This window comes from Zootoca vivipara, chromosome 2 (assembly GCF_965207765.1).
Source record: "Zootoca vivipara chromosome 2, rZooViv2.hap1.1, whole genome shotgun sequence".
Taxonomy (NCBI): Eukaryota; Metazoa; Chordata; class Lepidosauria; order Squamata; family Lacertidae; genus Zootoca; species Zootoca vivipara.
Window position 1 is genome coordinate 16,357,730 of NC_142584.1, and position 14,685 is coordinate 16,372,414.

The window sequence follows — 14,685 nt, forward strand, 5'->3', positions numbered from 1 at the left end:
AAATTCCCTTATTCCGAATAGGATTCCTCACGAGAAAAGGGAAAAGTTGACAGCTATGCTTAGGAGTGTAGTCTCACAGCTCAATCCTATGCATATTTACTCAGGCATAAGTCCCCCTGAGTTCTGTACAGTAATGCTTACTTCCAGCTAAGTCTGCGTAGGATTGCAGTCTCTGACTGTTTCTGAACCATGTCCTGTATTGTATTGGCCCGTCGATGCAACTGAATGTGGGTTTGCTGCAATTGTTAACATGTATTGCCACATCGCACATTATCTCTACCCTCTAGTCAAGCTCTCTTCATAAGGACTTTCATTCACATCCCAAAATACTAGTTAAGTTAATTAGCTGGACAAATTAGTAGTTATGCTATGGTGTACAAAACAAACACAGAGCATGGAAATGAATGCACAAGGGAACTGCTCACCCAGGGGACGGGCTCATTGCCAACATGCAACTATTTCCTAGGAGGCTGAGAAACAGGTGGTATTTGCAGCACTTTAAAAAGACTCTGACAGACCAAATGAATAAAAGGGAACACAAACAGATTTGAAGCACAGGTGTGTGTTTGTATAACACACACACACACACACACACACACACACACACACGTCAGTTTTACTAAATGCCCTGTAAAAATAAACTGGTTTAAAGTGGTATCTACGTAAATTACCAACAATGCAATACTTAAATTTATTGCAATAAATGTATTGCAACAATTTCAATGCGTGTGTGTGTGTGTGTGTCGGTTTTACTAAATGCCCTTTAAAAAGTAACTCAGTTTAAAGTGGTAGCTGAGTGAACTACCAGCAAATGTATTTTAAGTGTATGCTCATAGCTCCAACAGCAAAATACTGTATGTAGCCTTAAGCCTATTGAGTGATACAATCACAGAGAAGACCCATTGGACTTACGTAACTTGAGTCCATTTGTTTCAGTGGGTTTACTTTGAGTTCAACTTAGTTGGAAATGACCTTCCTTGCCTTTCTTTATTGAATAGTCACCATACTTTTAGGTTGAATACTGTATACAGGTTCTTTGGAACGGTTCTATCAATAACATATCAGTTCTTTGGAGAAAGCAAAAGCCTTGTGGGGCTCTACATCCCGAACCAGCTAACTCTCCTGCTTCTTTGTCCCACTAACCACAGAGGGGAAGGAGTCTATCTTCATGCTTTCTCATACACTCTGGGGCAGATAACGTTGTTCATTTCACACTCCACAACCAGCTTTCTGTCTTCTATTTTTCTTTTTATTGTGGTCTCTTTGCCATCCCATTTCTGCAACTGATTGAGCAACCCATTGTCTAACGTCACAACACTCTTTACTTTCCTGTCATCTGCTGTGGTCTCATCAAACTGTTTCCCCAATATGAAGGAAATTTCGGTGTTCTTTAAACTGCTCTCTGTTTTGATGGTTATAACACCTCCGTTGCAACTGATGATCTCATTGGGCTTGGCAACACCAGCTGCCTTTCATTAGTATGTTGCTACAAAAAAAAGTGGTGGTATTTTCAAATTGGTTAGATGCTCATTTTCCAACCAGATTTTAAAGACATCTGAACTTAACTGACTCAGTCTGACCCCGGTGTTACCCTCCCCTAAGGTTTTATCCTACAGATATTTAAATGAGGTTCCACTTGTAGATTCCCATTTTAAAATTGAATTTTAACATTGTATTTAATCTGTATTTTAATTGAATTGTTTCTTTTATGCTTGTTTTGATATTTTTGTTGTTAGCCGCCCTGAGCCCGCCCGGTCTTGACTGGGAAAGGCGGGGTATAAATGAAATTATTATTAATTATTATTATTATTATTATTATTATTATTATTATTAACTGGATTTAGGCCATTTGGTGACAGTGGACTCACACTGCCTTAAATCAAAAGGCCCTCCCGCCCAACTTCACCAAGTACTTCAGATTTACTTTGCTCGATGGGAAAGCATTCTGCCCAGCAATGCTGGAGATCTCACAATGCTAGGGACTTGAGTGATCGCAGAGAGGCTGGAGCTTTTGGTTGGCACATACAACCCGCAGCCCCTATCGTCTCTCACAATTTCCACCATCTGCCTCTTTTTATGTTTGGGTGCAGCTTGCAGCTTGATGGGAGAACTGATTTTGTGTGACATGTGCTTGCAAGTCTCAGGAAAGCGCATTGCAATAGGCGCAGGAGTCTCTGTTTCACAACACCTCCCACAACTTTGCAAGAAGAAGTGATATAGTCAGTTGCTGTTTGTTTTCTCAAGCAGAATGTTCCTCTGGGTGAAACTGTGGCAATATTAACATCTGTGTAGCAATAGCAAGGACACTACAGAAAACCACTGGTTTTAATCTCTTTATTGGAAGAAGGAATAATGGGTTCCTGCTGTGCAGTTAGTAGCGGATTGACATACAGAATTCTCTTGAGAAATTCCAATGTTATCTTTTAGCTTCTCTTGAAATTCCTCAGTGTCAGGGCAGTTGCTGGCTACCCTCGAGCAACAACACTCCAAACCATCTTGTCTTTAATACTTGTATTGTGAAAGTTATTTACAATGCAAGAGCTTCATGAAAACATGTCTACTCAGTACTATCAGATTCCCCAATGGCGCTTTTCGGCTCCTCCCCCAGCAGAGTAGTTTGGGGACCCCAAATCTCCTCCCCCTGCGTTTGCGAGCTGCTGATCGCCTCAGTTCCGGGGTGAATTTGAAAGGACGCCCCTCTGCTGTTTCCCCGCTAGAACTCTCTGCTGGCCCCTCCTTCCTTGCTGGTATCACAGGCTGCAGGTAGGGCTCTTGTATGCTGCCTGAGCCCTGGCCCACTCTGCACACTTCCTCCTTCCTGTCTCCTGTCCCTCCACTGTTGTCTGAGCCATTCGAAGAGCTGGATTTGATGAGGGGTGGCTGTTCCCTGTAAGCCCACCCGCTTACACTCAGATATTTTGCCCGAGGAACACTGGCATTCTTTTGAGTATTTTGCCCAAGCTTGTGCCTCCAAATTTGCCCCAAATGTCATTGTACCCATAACTCAGTAGTGACTCCTAAGAAGGGATGAATGAATATAGCAATTCATTTCCTCACTTTTCCAATCTTAAATTAAGATTGTGCCAATTTCACCTAATAGACACATTTATTGTTAGCAAATTTGCCTCATATACACATTTTGGAAAGCAATTTTCCTTAGCATAATTCACGCTTGCATGTTATTTTCACTAATATATGCATTCATATGCACACCTTACCCTAGCATAATGGATTTTGGTACACATTGCTTTGCTAGAGATGGGTGCTGCAAAATTCAGAGAAGCTTTGCAGGATGTGTTTCGGTTCAACTATTGTTCCAGAATTTGGTACGTTTGCCTTTAAATGCAAACCACCACTATAAATTGCTGTGGTGATTCAAACGTTTAATCTGACACCAGGAAAAAAAACTTCCATTTTTTGTGGGTCTCTGGAAGCTTCTCCCTCTTACATCATAGATATTGGTAGATTGGATTTTGAAAAAGCAAAATGACATTAGAACTGGAGCTGTCTAAAATGCACAAGGAAAGCTGTGCTTTAAAGTCTTTGCAGATTTTTATATTATGGATGTGTGTTCTGTATGATTAATATAAAAAAAGGTAAAGGTAAAGGACCCCTGGCAGTTAAGTCCAGTTGAGACAGCTCTGGGGTTGCGGTGCTCATCTCGCTTTACAGGCCGAGGGTGCCGGCGTTTATCCACAGACAGTTTTTCCGGGTCATGTGGCCAGCATGACTAAGCCGCTTCTGGCAAAACCAGAACAGCGCATGGAAACGCCATTTGCCTTCCCGCCGGAGCGGTACCTATTCATCTACTTGCACTTTGACATGCTTTCGAACTGCTAGGTTGGCAAGAGCTGGGACCGAGCAACGGGAGCTCGCCCTGTCACGGGGATTTGAACCATTGACCTTCTGATCAGCAAGCCCAAGAGGCTCAGTGGTTTAGACCACAGTGCCACCCGCTTAATGCTTAATGCAAGTTTGTTATGGCCTTTGGCTCAAACAATAAACTTATGACCTGAACTGAACTTTAAATGCAGACTGAATAGAATTCTGCCCCTAGAAGTCGTAAACCACAAAGTTTGCTGCTGTAGACTATGGGACAGTGGTGGATCCTCTTTTGGGTGGAATGTTGCTCCTTATCAGGGTGCCACATCTACAGAGGTTATCTCTTGTCACCATTTCAGATCCCCACCTACTTCCCTGAAGCACTAACTTTCTGAGTATAGAGGATGGTATGTGGGCAGGACATTGCATGATAGTTTGTAGGGCTAAAAAGAAACTTGGATATGCATTCTTAAGAAAATTCTTCTTTTCCTAATCTTTTGGATTCTTTTAGGAGTCTTCCCTTGCTGATGCTCTTGGTGTTGCAGATACCACCATATTATTATCATTATTTTCAAATGCACGCTTGATTTTTAAGAGAAGCTTGAGTTCAGGTTGAAGCAGACTGTGCTCTGGGCACTTGGCATTTCTGACTTTCCCCATCTACATCATAAACATGAATTCCTTTCTTCCAGCCAGGTGAATCCATCCACACAGACATGCAAAGTCGGAACTGTTGGGGTAGACGCCAGGTCTGGCTCAGTGCTAAAGAACTGAGCTCATTTGGTGCTGCACTTTGAGTAAAATAAAAGCACGGATTCAGGGGCGTAGCCAGGATCAAAACTAGGGGGGAGCCATGGTCGTTCAGGGGCGGGGCCAAGGCATGGGAGGGGAGGGGCCACGAAGTGGGAACGTGGGCGGGGCTACAGGGCCAGCGGGCCCGATGACATTGTGGTGGTGGCGGCGGCAGCGGCCACCTTGTGCTTCTGGGGCTGGCAGCGGCGGCGGCTACCCTGCTTGGCTGGAGAGGACGGGAATTAAGAACTTTTTTCCTGATGCAGAGTAAGGGAAAAAGATAAATTGTGCATAAATCTCTGCAAAAGACTGTGATTTGACAAGGGGAAACCCCCTGTGAACTTGGAGTCGGGTCAAAGGAAGGACTGGCTAGCCGATTTTATGGCATCACAATAGAAAGGAATGTGATTGTCTGTATGAGTCTGAGACTGAGAGCTGTAAACAAGCGAAAGAGGAAGCTTTAGAAATAAATTTCAAGGCTACTCAGTGTTGAATTTGAGACTGAATAATAAGAAAAAAAAGTAAAGAAATAGAGGTTGGATCCAGTTCAGATGGGACTTTATTCTTTTTATACTTGGAAAATATAAAACAAGGACAACAACAATACCGCTTCCTGCTCTGCCACAATTATGGAGGCAGAAAGCATCAACAGGAAGGAAGAGAAGGTTCTGGACTGTGAGAAGAATGGTACACAGTGGGACTTGATTTTGACAACAATTCTGGAAATGACAGAGGAAATTCGCAATCCTAAAGGTGTTGCAACAAGCATGGATGAGAGGATTGATGAATTAATAGAACTGAATTTTGAAACTCTTGCTCGTTAGCCAACCAAGCCTATGTAGGGGATGGGGAGGTGCAGAGCTGGGTTCTTTCCAATTGCCTAATGCTGGTGTTGCAATCATCCTCTGTGCAGACAAAGCCCCAGATGTCTGGAAAACAGCCAGAGGATTTTAGTGTAATTGCTAGAGAGGCTGACCTATTTGTAGCATGGTTCGTTTGTTGAGCCGTGCACCTAAATGTCAGATGTGCGAATTGCACTGGGCTCCTAAATGCTGACCAAGGACGAAGTAGTTCACATGTAGATGCAACAGGCATCAATCACTGTGCATATGGTGGAACTCGAGCTCAGGTGCATTCACCTGCCCCTGTGATGTGTTACACAAGCACACCTGATCTTCACAATCCTCCCACCTCCTTTCTTTGTGTGCTGGAAGGATTACGGAGGATCAGACATGTTCATGTGTCAGACAAATCGCACATTACATCATCCAGCAGCAGCGATCAGGAACACGACTGGTCCTTGGTGCCATCCGATGGGTTGGCCAGTTGCATTAGTGTGTGAACTGGCTCGCCTGTGACCTAGTGGGACTCCACTTTTGTCTTGAAGGATTCTAAGTAGCAGGTGAAATCGCTATCCACTCGTAAAATCAAGCCCACCTGTATCCAATCTGACCTTTGGATTTAAGTGCTAACCAGATGTTTTCTCCAAGGCTGCAGCCTGTGAGAATATCACTTGTTCGCTCCTTGGTGCTGAACGTGCACATTATCAAACATGTCATTCTGCTGTTCATTGTGTTTGATTTGTGCAACAGCAGGAGAAAGCTGTTTGCCACAACAGTGAATAAATATGTTTGGGGCAGTGGTGGTCATGATAACCAGAGGTCCTGGGTGCCTGTAGTTGCAACAGTAAGCAATGAACACTACTTATAGTTGGGGAGGATGCACCCAAGCTAAGATTGCTTCATATATATTGGCATACTGGAACAGAAGTGTTGAATTGTTCCATCTCGCTGTAACAGACGGAAAACTAAGCTCTACTTCAATGTTGCCCACACAGAGAGAGCTTAATGATCCATGTCTCAAGCTATCAGCCTCAGTGACATGACCAGTTATGTTGATGGTGTGTTCCCATCTGCCAAAATGAACACCCACACCCCATTCATACAAAAAAGTACCTTTTGGGGCGGGGTAGGTGGGTGAGGATCTTGGTATTTAAAACACTTAAGTATCTAGTTCTCATTGTCACGGTGAATCAAGGCTCTGGGATAAACAGGCACCAGAAGCACCCTCCCATTGAATCAACCAGACGGATAAGGAGTTTCATCCAAGTTAAAAAAGCATACAACTGTTTCCCAAGTGAAGCCCTGCATTAACTTTATCCAGAAGGATTTAGAATAAAGTTCAGGGGCAAGGAAATTTCCACTTACTTGCCTGTGAGCTGGCCAGTGCTTGCGGCTTGGTGGGACATTGCCGCCATCTTCCATCTTTCATATGCAGCAGGGCTCCCGTGGCTGACGGGTGACATAGCTGCCTCTCCCATTGGCTGGGGGAATTCAAACTGGCCCGCTTACAAATTGGCCAATCACAGCCAGGCCCATGGGCATAGCTGCCAAGTTCTCCCTTTTTTTAAGGGAAATTCCCTTATGCTGAATAGGCTTACTCGCGAGAAAAGGGAAAACTTGGCAGCTATGCCCATGGGTGGTACTTCGGAAGGGCAGAGCTGACAGGGACTCCAGACAGAGTCTCACCTAGCAGTGCAGTTATCTTTCAGATCTCCCTCCCCCATCCTTTTGGTATTCAATTGACCTTAGTATGGATCACTTTGGTTGCCCGATTTGGGGCCAGTGAGGAATTTCACCCTCAACCTAACTTGTCCTGCCTGGGTTTTATTTTTGTCTTCCTCGTGGAAATTACCACAACTTTTCCAGCTATGGCATTGGGTATAACCTGTAGTCTTGGTTTCAGGGTGAGACACAGGCCTCATCCAAAACCCCTACGTGGCAGCAGGGTATCCTGTTGAAGAGATCCCAGGAGAGGAGCTTGTAACCATATGCCCAGGTGGGGGCTGAAGGTCATAGCACTCCCCAGCATGGCAAACCTGTTGGACTGTACCTATTTGATGTACATCATAGGACATCCTATATCAGGGTTGACCCCACCATAATTATCCAGCAAGAGGGCTGGATCATGTTGGATACACCCAATGCTGTGCCAAACTCACAACTGTAATCGAGAAAGTTCTGGCCTAATTTGAACCCAAGATGCTTCTCTGAGTCCTTCTTCAATTGTTGTATGGGATAAGAGGCAGGTAGGTCACATTGCCTGGGCACACAAATGAGAAGTTGCATGCAATAATTGATGCATTATGATATATTGGGGTCCACATATGCACTTACCAGTGACGACCTTATTCTGACGACCATCACTTTCCACCCTGTGCCCAACATAAAGTCAGAGATCCAGAATATTCCTGCTTCACGGAGGGAGGGGAGAATTTACATGCACCTCTCACTTCATGCCAGACTCACTTCTGTGAGGTGAGGGCAAGGATGCTACATTTTTCTTTATACCAGGCGCTGGGTATTAAGATCAGGAAGAGAGGCCTACACTGCTTCTTAACTGTCTCCAAAGTGGGGGATCAGTCATACTTCTCCAAGGTCTCTGTGTGTGCCAGAGGATGAGGGTCAACAGTGGCAGTAAATAGAGGCTAGTCGATAAGCCCAGCCAAAATGTGGAGATCCCTGAATTGCTTTTGCAACACTGGGATGTTGAGTCTAGTTATACCGAATTAAATTATTGTGGCTGAAAGCTAGAGTCAGTATGAGGGAGCCTGTAAGATGCGACCCCATGGCAGCCCTGAAAAAGCAAAGCATTGCTAAGCATTTGGACCTGAGGAATTGTAGCGGACAGAAATGGCATTATTCTCCAAAATTTCAAAAAAAAAAAAACATTAGCCAAATGAGGTTGGAGCTTCCTGCCTTAGCAGGTGATGGTTTATATCAGGCTTCCTCAGACTTGGCCCTACAGATGTTTTGACATTACAATTCCCATCATCCCTGACCACTGGTTCTGCTAGCTAGGGATCATGGGAGTTGTAGGCCAAAAACATCTGGAGGGCTGAGTTTGAGGAAGCCTGGTTTATATTGTCTCAGAACCAATCCTAAATTCATATGCAGCAGCTTAAGCTTCAAAGTGTTGGTGCTGACCTTTAAAGCCCTAAACGGCCTCTGTCCTATATACCTGAATGAGTGTCTCCACCCCATTGTTCAGCCCGGACACTGAGATCCAACGCCGAGGGCCTTCTGGTGGTTCCCTCACTGTGAAAAACAAAGCTACAGGGAACCAGGCAGAGGGCCTTCTCGGTAGTGGCGCCCGCCCTGTGGAACGCCCTTCCATCGGAGGTCAAGGAGATAAACAACTACCTGACATTTACAAAACACCTAAAGGCAGCCCTGTTTAGGGAAGTTTTTAATCTGTGATATTTTAATGTATTTTGGTATTTGTTGGAAGCCACCCAGAGTGGCAGGGGAAACCCAGCCAGATGGGCGGGGTATAAATAACAAATAATAATAATAATAATAATCTAACTTGTAATATTGACACACAGCGAGGAGATGTTTTAGTGCAGATTGCAGTAAGACAAGCTGCTTGGTCTTAATGTTGCATAACCATAGGCCCTGGTCCCTTCACCCCCAATAAAATATCTAGGGGGCAGACCCTCACATATTGTCCACAGGTTGGCGCCTCCCTCCCTCCCTTCCTTGGGCAGCCATCTCCCCACACCTGGGAGCTGCCCTTTCCCCCAGCTTGCCTCCCAGAAGTGGAGGAAGGTATTCTCTGCAGAAGTGTGGGGCGGGGTGTGCCCCCCATATTTTTTAAAAAAGTTATCGCCTACGGGACAAAGTTCTACTCTTTCATTATTTTCGGAGAAGCTCTCAGACAAATATTTGCCCGCACTGATAGAGAGAGACTCTTTAAACACAAGCAGTCATGTAGTTTGATTCGACTCCAAACCCCTTCAAATAATGTGTTCCACCTCAGCGTCATGGGACGCAGCTGAATGAGGCTAGTGATTATCCATGGTGTTTCAAAGCCAAGCCATCAAGGCAGTCAATTGTGGCATGGAAACAGTATGACATAGCAGTTAGAGGGTTGGACCTAGCAGACCAGGGGTCAAATCCTAAATTAGCTATTAAGCTCTGTGGGTCACCTTGCTTGGGGCAGGCAGTCACAGTCTCTCAACCTAATCTACCTGACATGGCTGTTGTGAGAATAACAACTCGAGCCTGGAAATCAATGTCCCCACTGTGGAAGGACGTGTGGATCCAGAATTGGCCTCCACAGTCACTTACTGACTCATTGTTAAAACCGTGTTTATGGAAGACAATCTTACTCGGCTACGAGTTTTCGCCAAAGAAGAAGAAGAAGAGAAGAAGAAGATGGTAACTGGTGAGGGGATGGGGCCGTGAACACCACCTTGAGGCCCTTGGAGGAGAAAGATGGGTTAAAATGTAAGGATAAAAATAAATAAATTCAGGTTTGATGTGAGGTCAGTGTGTGGAGAAGCAAGCTTTGGGAAACAGGATGCTAGTTCAGATAAGTGGTCTGATCACCCTGGGTTCTCTTAATATGTCCTTATAAGGGAAGGACAGGTAAGCAGTACCTGGGCAGGTAAGAATTGACTGAACCACAGGAGGAAATCCATTTTTAAAATTAGGAATGAGTGTGTGTAGGGGGTTCATCTTCCCACAAATTCTGTTCCACCTTCTAGACCTGTTTAAAGCATGCCTTAGCCTGCTGTGAATGCTTGTATTATCTTTCCCTATGGTTTGTATTTCTTTAAATATAAATTAAAATTAACATATGCTTTTAAATCTATGTTTTGAGGAGGCGTTGTCATGAGAATTGCAGATTAATATGGAAACAGAACAGAATTATGGGCAAAAAAATGCTAAAATGATGCTGACGGTGGAAACAAAGACAGATTCAGCCAATTCAGGGCCGGCTCTAGGTAGACCCCCAGTGGTGTGGTGTGCCGGGCCGGTAGGCTGGGCATCGCGCGGCTAAGCCGCGCGGAAACCATGCTGCGCCCTGCGGGGGCGCCGGAGCGATCTCCGCCCCTCAGCACCAGGGCGCGTGACCTGCTCGAGACTGCCCTGTCAGCCATCCTCATTTTTTGTGCCATGTATAAGAAATTGACGATGAGTATATTAACTAGGTAGCCCTACTTTCTTCTGGGTTGGTGAGCACAAAGCTGGCTAAAGTCTGCCAATCATCATCATCATCACCATCCATCTGATTGGGTTGCCCCAGCTAATCTGGGCCGCTCCCAACAGAATATTAAAAACACAATAAAACAACAAACATCAACAACCTCCCAAAAATAATAGTAAGCTCTCTAACCATTTGCATCACTGACGTTTCCATAGCATTCTTCTGTTTTGCACCTATTCAGCTATGTTTTACTCAGAAGAAGACCCATTAGAAATAATGGACCAACCTTAGTCATGGGCATGCACATTTCAGTGAGTCTACTCTGAGTAAAAACATAGCTGAATGCCATCCAAGGCAATCAGGGTGGAAGTGTCTTCATTCAGATAGCTACAGCTCTGTGCAAACAACAACAAAAAAGCACATCTAGTTCAGTGACCTTTGAAGCGTCAGGGCAAATTCTCCCCAAGTGCACCCTGATCTCTGATTGATTAGCCCCCCCCCCTCCCATTTCATCACTGTTTCCCTGTCAACAGCAGTGAGATCAGGAGAGACAGAAGAGATACACAGAGAGAGAGCCTCATTTGCTCTTGCAAAACCCTTCTGTGTCAGGGCATGTTTGTCTCATAGTTTGGGTGAATGGAATGCTTGTCCCAGAACAGCCCCTGTGTGTTTGCGTGGCAATGGTGAGGAGTACAAGGGAGCTCACCTGTGTGGCATTCTGAGCTGCCTTTGCTTGCTCTAGGTCAGTGTTTCTCAACCTTTTTTGGGCCACGGCACACTTGTTCCGTGAAAAAAATCACGAGGCACACCACCATTAAAAAAGTTAAAAAATTTAACTCTGTGCTGCCCTATATTATAATTATGACTGTAAGAAACACTTGCCAAATATTGCTTTCCAGCGGGTCAGCGCTGCGTATTGGTGGCCGCCAGGCTCGTTTGCACTGAGCTTTGGGAAAGAGGAGGAGAAATATTGCTTTCCGGTGGGTCAGTGCTGGTTATTGGCGGCCGCCAGGCTCGTTTGCACTGAGCTTTGGGAAAGAGGAGGAGAAATATTGCTTTCTGGCAGGTCAGTGTTAAATATTGGCGGCCGCCAGGCACGTGACAATGCAAATCGCCCTTCTCGTCGCCGCACGTCACGGCACACCAGCCAGCGTCTCGCGGCACACTAGTGTGCCGCAGAACAGCGGTTGAGAAACGCTGCTCTAGGTCAGGGACGGATTTAGGTTTGACGAGGCCCTAAGCCACTGAAGGTAATGGGGCCCTTTGTATGTCCAGCTGTCCTTTGTCAACAACAAATTGTCGCTGCCTTTTGTGTTGAATGTGTGCTATATGGAACTAATAGGTATCTAAAGTCATTTGCACATAACAAAATGTGTATTTTATCAAAGTAATTGTTGAACTGAAATACAATTAAGAAGAAGTATATCAATGGCAAAAGACAATTAAGAAGTATATTAGTAGTGAAATAATTAAGCTCTAACTTAAAATGATTTTTTATTCACAACAAATTTAATACGGTAATGCAAACACATTGGCATTTGGCAATAACAAAAGTTCCTTTAGAAGCACAATTTACAAAGACTCATAATCTAGTCTCTAGAAACTTGCTATAACATGAAATAATAATAGGTGTAAATATATGATGCAAACTACTACCGGTAATAATTATAAATAGCAGATTGTAGGCACCCTATATATAGAAATGAGCAAACCAGTGATATTTTAGGGAGCAGGCGGGGCCCATTACTTACATCATAGGAGCCTACACAACACCAAACACTGTTGCTGTGTGTAGGTTTTATTTTATTTGTTTTTTATCTTATATTTTGGAAATGTACATCCAGGTTTTTTTCCTTTATTTTTTTTTGGGGGGGGGCAGGAGAGTGGGGCACTAAGCTATAGCTTGTTTAGCTTATATGTAAATCCGGCACTGCTCTAGGTGCAGACATGGCTGAATGGCAAGAGAAGAGACTAGCTGTGCTCCAACCCACTATTTACGCCAGCCAGCATGTCCAATTGTCAAGGGCAATAGAAGCTGTAGTTCAGGAGTATCTGGAGGGCAACAGGCTGGGGAAGTCTGGCCTTGATTCATGGAAATAGAAGAAGCCCCCTCCCCTCCCTAGAAATAAAATAAAATCCAGCTTGAAGGGAGGACTATCTTCCCATGCCTCCTCCACCAACAGGGCTTCTGAAACTCCCCCCCCCCCCCCCCGAAGTGTCTCATAGCTCAGTTGGTAGAGCGTGGGGCTCTTAATCTCAGGGTCATGGGTTCAAGACCCATGTTGGGCAAAAGATACCAGTACTGCAGGGAGTTAGTCTCTAGGTGACCCTTGTGGTCTCTTCTAACTCTATGATTCTATGGCCTCTCTGGCCCCCAGTCTGCACCAATCCTTTGGTCCAGAGGAGATTCCTGGATGTAGGAATCCTGGAGGCATACAAAGAGTTGCTGCCAAATGAGGACATTTGTGGCTTGGGGCAGTCATCCACTGTCAAAATAACACCTCTGACTCCACACAGGGAAGGGCCATTAGAAGGCAAAGGAGCAGCTTGCCTTGAGCTTCTTCTTCCCAACCATGTTGAGATTAGAGTATCAGACTAGTCTCTGGGAGACCACAGTTCAAATCTGCACCCAGCCATGAAGCTCACCTGGGTGACCCTGGGCCAGTCACTGCCTCTCAGCCTGACCTACCTCACAGGGTTGTTGTGGAGATTAAATCAGGAGGGGGAGAATCATGTGTACCACTTCAAGCTTCTTGGAGGAAAAGCTGATAAATGAGATAGATAGATAGATAGATAGATAGATAGATAGATAGATAGATAGATGGTGGGGCATTGAATACAGGGGGGTTCTGCCAGAATTCAATGGGGATTGTGGGGTGGAAGAATTGCCACAGGGTCCTATCCTCCCTGGGACTTTGTACCCCTCCTCCCAGATGGTCCAAGATTTAAATGCAACCTCTCCCAACCCTCCGCCAAACTGCAGACTCGCCCAGTCAAGGACACAGGAATAAAATAAACTCCTATAGATAAGATTCTGAAGGGCTTCTCTCTGCCAACATTCCCCTTCAATCAGAAACTGCAGCCATCATCTGCAGCCTTGCAACTTCAAGGCCAGACTGCTTTCTGTAACATGACCAGTCTTAAAAAACAAGGGAAAGAAAGAATGCATGTAGTACCCCTGAGCATGCACAGAATACTTTCCCCTCCAAAACACCCTCCAAATCATCAAAATCAGCTGCCACCCAAGTCTGTGAGAAGGTCCAGGATGGGCAATAGGTTGAATTCCTTCATTTCAGTAATCTCTCTCTCTCTCTCTCTCTCTCTCTCTCTCTCTCTCTCTCTCTCTCTCTCTCTCTCTGTGTGTGTGTGTGTGTGTGTGTGTGTGTAAAACTACAACATTTATTTTCAAATTCGGTATTATTGACTGACTTGAGTTTATATAATGGCTGTTGCGTGTTCAGACCCAGAGACCTCCCCCCTAAATAAATTCACACTTGACTCAAATTTCGGTTTGGTTTTTGGCAGCATTTAGGCCACAACTTTATTGATTACAATCAAGTGAGTGGTTGCATAAACTCTGGTTAGACTAGCTCCCTGCACCCTTGCAGGCAGCGCTGACCCAGGGCAGACCATAGGTCAGCCTTGGGTAAACACCCGGCACAGTGGAAAGTAGGGTCAAGCCAGTCCACTTGCCTGGACTCAGGCTCAGGGCACAACCCCTTCTCAGGGGTTGACCAAACCATTTGAGTCCCTGGATTCCTTTAACAGAATACCCTTCACATAGGGATGGCGAGACCCTTCTCCCATCCCTATCACCTGAACCAGAGCCTATCCGCAACCTTACAAGTTGTGACGATTTGCTACGCGGCAGGCAAAACCCAAATAGCACCAGCCAATCAGCCAAGTGGGGAAAATACCTGCCATGCCCCTGTCCCAACGACAGATGACATAGCATAGCAAGGTCAATCACAAAAATGCCCTAAAAGTAGCGAGAGGTGGGTGGGTGTTCCGAAAGCACAAGCCGAAAGAGAAGCTCTGGGTCACGTGCATGGGTATATATAGGTCCCTCGATCTGTT

At 45.1% G+C, this 14,685-nt stretch overlaps 1 pseudogene; it reads right to left on the reverse strand.

Moving 5' to 3' along the window:
- Positions 1-1,166: 1,166 nt before the first annotated feature.
- Positions 1,167-6,878, reverse strand: LOC148686748 (fatty acid-binding protein, adipocyte pseudogene; annotated as a pseudogene).
- Between the last annotated feature and the right edge of the window lie 7,807 nt (positions 6,879-14,685).